Source organism: Phascolarctos cinereus, unplaced genomic scaffold (genome assembly GCF_003287225.1).
Source record: "Phascolarctos cinereus isolate Bilbo 61053 unplaced genomic scaffold, phaCin_HiC Scaffold_726;HRSCAF=1367, whole genome shotgun sequence".
NCBI classification, from domain to species: Eukaryota; Metazoa; Chordata; class Mammalia; order Diprotodontia; family Phascolarctidae; genus Phascolarctos; species Phascolarctos cinereus.
In genome coordinates, this window is record NW_027556098.1 from 192,831,620 (window position 1) to 192,837,995 (window position 6,376).

Sequence of the window (6,376 nt, forward strand, 5' to 3'; positions counted from 1 at the left end):
GCAGAAACTAGGCATAGACCAACATCTCCTACTGTATGGCCAAGATAAGGTCAAAATGGGTTACATGATTTAGACATAAAGGATGATACAATAAGCAAATTGGGAGAGCAAGGAATAGTTTACCTGTCAGATCTATGGAGAAGGGAAGAATTTATGACCAAACGAGAGATAGAGAATATTATGAAATGCAAAATGGATAATTTTAATTTCATTAGATTAAAAAGGTTTTACACAAACAAAACCAATGCAACCAAGATTAGGAGGAAAGCAGAAAACTGGGAAACAATTTTTACAGCCAGTGTTTCTGATAAAAGCATCATTTCTCAACTATATAGAGAACTGAGTCAAATTCAAAAGAATACAAGTCATTCCCCAATTGATAAATGGTCAAAGGATATGAACAGACAGTTCTCAGATGAAGAAATTAAAGCCATCTATAGTCATATGAAAAAATGCTCTAAATCACCATTGATTAGAGAAATGCAAATTAAAACAACTCTGAGGTGCCACCTCACACCTATCGGATTAGCTAATATGACAGAAAAAGAAAATGGTAAATGTTGGAGAAGATGTGGGAAAAATGGGACACTAATGCATTGTTGATGGAGTTGTGAACTGATCCAACTATTCTAGAGAGCAATTTATAACTATGCCCAAAGGGCAACCAAACTAGGCATACCCTTTGATCCAGTAATACCATTACTAGATCTGTATCCCAAAGAGATCATAAAAAAGGGAAGAAGACCTATTTGTACAAAAGTATTTATAGCAGCTCTTTTTGTAGTGGCAAAGAATTGGAAATTGAGGGGATTACCATCAATTGGGGGAATGGCTGAACAAGTTATGGTATATGAATGTATTCTGCTATAAAAAATGATGAGCAGGTGGATTTTAGATAAACCTGGAAAGACTCACATGAACTGATGCTGAGTGAAGTGAGCAGAACCAAGAGAACATTGCACACAGTAACAGTAACTCTGTTCAATGATCAACTTTGATAGACTTAGCTCTTCTCAGCAATACAATGATCCAACATGATTCCAAAGACTCATAATGGAAAATGCTATCCACATCCAGAGAAAGAACTATGGAGCCTGAATGCAGATCGAAGCATATTATTTTCATTCTTTTTTTTAGGCAATTGGGGTTAAGTGACTTGCCCAGGGTCACACAGCTAGTAAGTGTCAAGTGTTTGTTCTGAGGCTGAATTTGAACTCAGGTCCTCCTGACTTCAGGGCCAGTGCTCTATCTACTGTGCCACCTAGCTGCCCCTATTTTCTTTTTGTTTGTTTGTTTCTTGTTTTTTGTGCTTTTCTCTTTTATTCTGTTTCTTCTTTCACAACATGACTAACAGGGAACTATATTTCCATGATTGCGTACATATAACATATCAGATTGCTTGCTGTCTTGGGGAGGAGGAAAGGAAGGGATGGAGGGAGGAAAAATTTGGAACTCGAAATCTTATAAAAATGAATGTTAAAAACTATCTTTACATGTAATTGGAAAAATTAAAATACTATTTACAAAAACAAAACAAACAAAAATGACTCTTTCTGAGTTATTCCCCTTAGAAGCTTATAAACTTGGGTTTATAAGGTCTATGCCCTAGTATGAACACAGGCTGATTTCCATCTCCAGCTACTGTTAGCTCAGATATCCACCTCTCCCCAAATATACACTTTGATCTATCTACAGGTAATCACTCTATGCCCCATGAGGATTTCTAACCTGTTAAGTAACTTCCTGATCATCAGCAGGAGTTCTAATTATCCATTTCAGGCATTCTCCCCAACTCTTATCTCTCTCTAGGAAGGCTAGAATGTACTACCATTTAAACTAATTTGAAGAATACTATACAAATAAGGTTCTTTTTTTTTTTGACACCAAATTAGTTCACCTAAGTCTGGTAGCAGGGGTGATCAGAAAATTTCCTTACCATAAAATATTAAAGTTAGACCTTAGAGAGATCATCTAGTCCAAGGGTTTTTAATTTAGAATCTGTGAACTTGTACTTTTTAAAAAATATTTTGATAACTGTATTTCAACATAGTTGCTTTCTTTTACATTCCTACATATTTTATTTTATGCAGTTAAGAGCAATATTAGGAGAAAGGGTCCATGGGCTTCACCAGATTGCCAAAGGGTTCATGACGTTCACCATATACGCACACCTGATTTAGTCAAACCCCCTTATTTAACAAATGAGGCAACAGAGACCCAAAGGGATCAAGTGACTTTCTTGCATAACTTGTTAGTGGCAGAAACAGGATTACAACTTAAATCCCCTGATTCTTAAACTAGTGCTTTTATGTTATTTGTGTAACAGACCTCTGCTGTTTGGAACTTGGTGGCTTGTCACCTGGACAGAATCTCCCAGAAGGCATTGTTGATCTAGCCCTGGAGGTTTCTGCAGGGTGAAAGTATGAGGCTTAGCTAGGACCTCTCTGGGAACTGAAAATTTTTAAGTAAAGGACAATGGAATGATAGAGCTAGGAAATTTTACTCTCCTCTACCTGGAGAAGAAGTTCTCCATTCCATAACAAAGAATCCATTAAAGAACGACAAAGATGGAGCAGGCTCCTACCCAGCCCAGCTGTTGAGTGATAGGACAGTGGTGCTGCCAGTGCTATCGGAGCTGCTGACTATAGTCTGGGTGTCACAGCCCTCAGCACTACCCAGTGCCAACTGAGGACCAGGGCACCATTGCCCCTTTTCCATTGTTTCCAAACAAAGGCCACTGTACCAGATCCCATCTTTGTTGACAGTTCTCCTGGGAGAAGATCCACCCAGTGCAATAGACCACCCCAAGCCTGAGGGTTAAGATAAGCAATTATATTAATAAAAGTATATTTGGTGACCCTTAGGTCAAGTTCCGTGCAGTGATCCTCATTCTGTCTTAGGGACCAAGCTAAAATCAATCACTTTTGAAGCACTGTATACGTGCTAGACGTTGTGCCAGGAACTAAACCTTCTTCCATGTGGCAACAGAGTGAATACTTAAAGTCACAGGATTATAGATTTTGGCCCAACACAAGTTGGTGTTTAAACAAGCCACTTGAATTACACTTTTCTTTCCTTCCTACCTTGTTGGTCAAAAGGCTGAGTCTTCTTCCTTTTTAGACACACACACACACACACACACACACACACACACACACACACACACACACACACCCCCTCCTGTTTCCACCCCAGGGTTGTTGTAAACCAGGAAGAATGCCGGGGACTTAACTTGAGGACTGTTTTTGGATGGAAGTGTTAACTTTTTGCTCCCAGGTAGATTGACCTGAAATCCAACTGTAGATCCTTTGGTCAAGGGATATAGCAGAGCTGACTTCCTTACTAAGTAGGATGCTTAGTGCCTAGCACATAGTTGGTATTTCAAAAGTGACTGATTCTTCTTGGCCCCAGAGGGCAGAGCTGGAAAATCTTCATGGAAATTTCAGAGGCAAATTTAGGCCCGGTATGAGGAAAACTTCTTGACAATTAGATCTATCCAAAAGTAGAATTGTTTGGCAGGGGTCAGGGTGGGGGAAGGGGGAAGGAAGTATTGGCAAGTAAGTTCCCTATCCCTAGATGTCTTCAAAGTCAGGGTAGCTACTACAGTATATTTTAGGAATGCACTCTTATTGAGTTAGTGAGTGGACTAGATGTTCTCTGAGATCCCAACTCTGAGATTCTGAAATGGAAATGAAAAGTTGTTTCTCTTCTGTTGAGCATGTATCAGAGGAGGTGTTACTATTTCCTGACTATTTTTCCTGTGCATCATTCTTATTACTTGTCATAGCTGCAATATTGGCAACCAGTAGACTTTCCTTATCCTGCAAGTCAGTCATACAATTTGAAACACCTGTTGTGTACAACTTGAAACAAATAATCACTCCACTACAACCATGAGACTGTCTAGTGCACCACTTTGCATTCCCAGTACTGGCATACTACCCTACATGTGGTAGGAACTCCCTAAATGTGTACTGGTACCCTTTTTGGAATCTCTAATCTTATCTTTAATTCCACCTGCAATGACAAATCTGGCCACCAACACCCACAAATATGACCCACATTTCCTCCCTGGGAGGGATGTAAACTTGTTAGGTTATATGCACATTTGTTTACATGGAAACAAAAATAACCTTGCTGTGGCCTGTGCTAGGGAGATATAGATCAATATTTTCTACTAAGTGACCCAAGACTCCAAGGACAAGGAGATCACTTTGTCTTATGTTTGTCTTCTGTTAAACTAGCCTCTTGGGAGAAGAGAGGCAGTGGCCACATTGGCATTCCCAGATCTATCACTTATGTCCTGATATGATAGCTTCAAGATCCTGCTCCTGAGGTCCCCAATCCCAGCCTGCCCCAGGATATTTGCAAAGAATTTCTATAAAAATAATTGTTAATATCATCAACAGTGTGGTTAGTGCAAAGACTCCTGGACTGGAATCAGGAGACCTGATCCAGTCTTAGTCCTGTCTCTCACTAGCTGCAGAACTTCAATCATTCTACTTCTCTGGGCCTCAGATAACTGCAGATAACAGATATGATAACTTCTAATGTCTCTTCACACTCTAAAACTATAATTTTACTAAGTAAAATGTTTCCTTGGTAGCTCCTCTTCTGAGTAGAAGTTCAAAAAACCTGGATAGACGCTTTCAGGGAATTAGCAAAAAAATTAAATCTTGTCTTATTATTGTTAGTTTTATTGCTACATTTTGCTTCTAAATCAACCAGTTCCATTTATTCATCTCCCCTTCACACACTGAGCCTTTTCTTGTGACAAAGAAAAAAGTTTAACAAAACCAATCCACAATCAAAGCAACTGTCAGATAATGTATGCAAAATTCCACGTCCATATCTCCCCATTCTACCTCACCCCCAAACTAAAGGAGGAAGGTTGCTTCATTTTTACATAGTTCTTCCCACTCTTTTTAATATGTACTACAGTAGTCTGTGTAGGACCCTTGCATTGATCCTGGCCTTAAGGTTCACTGTCTAGATTTTTCCCAGTATATTTCATGAAGCCAAGACTGATTTCTGGCAAAATCCCATTACTTGACATGTTTCCTCTTTCTAGGCTTGTGACTATGAGGAGTATTTACATTCTTTTGGAAACCATAACCGTTTCTCACCCTTCTCACCATCCCTTACTCTGAACTACAAAGACTTATGGGACCATAGACTCACATTACTCAGGCATCTACTACCGTGTTATTTGTCCCCAACCTTCATGTGATGTGCCCCTTATTCATTTTCATGAGAGCTCTCCAGTCACATGATCCAAGCTTTATTAGGGCAAGCACCTAATTGACAATAACCTCCAAAGTAATGAGACAGGTCCTCCCAATTTCTTTGCTATGTAAACCTCTTCATCTGTGTCTCCTTCCTGGTGATACTACCCTTCCTTGGTGAAATAAAAAGAGCAGTAATGTGGAGCCACTTAGGTTGGGGGACTGTGGGATAGAAAGCAGAGATTCTTCCATCATTCCATCTAGACTATAAATATAAAAGTAGCCCCTGAATTCAAAGGGAACTTTAAGTTCCCGCTCCTCACCTATCCCTTTCCACAGGACAAGGACCAGTAAGAAGTATATCACTGAGACACACTCAGGAACAAGCATAGTTAAAGAAGAAAGGTTGCATTTTTCCCAACCCCAGACTGGCCAGATAGGGATAAGGACTGAATCTATGATTTTGGTATAGGAATCTCCCTCTACCAATGTGGGTAAGCACCTTCTTTGTAATTTACAATCTTAGAGAGTTGTCTAGTGTTCTGAGATGTTAAGTAACAAGCTCAGGGTCACACAGCCTGCAATATGTCAGAGATGGGGCTTGAACCCACATCTTCCTGATTCCAAGGCTAACTCTCTCTTCATTCTACCATGCTGCCTCTCAGACTGGGATTGGCACAAAGGAAAAAGAAAACTGCATCTGTAACTATCCAATTTGACCAGATCTCTATCAAAGTCATTTGGCAGTGGGTGAACTTATTCTCTACACCCTGAAATTTCATGCCTAGCCCATGGTTGAGAAGGTTGTAGGTTGGGCAGATTCTGGAGAATGAGAGGGGACATAGTAAAGATGAGGTTAGTTTCCAGGTCTTGCTTTTTCTTAACACTCTGGGATGCTTGCTAGGCAGCTTTTGAGAACTTTCATCTAAATAGAGCCCCACATGTGGAAGCCAAGGAATACTTTGACATTCCAGAGATTCTGAATTTGACCAAGTACACACATGTGACCAATCACCCAACAGAGAGCCAGCTAGAATGGCAGTCTACATTTCCCAACCCTTTCCCTTCTGTGGCACACCTCTAGATTTCTATACTATGTGATACACAATGTACTGGAGAGAGAGAATAGGAAATGATAGGGAAAGAGATGT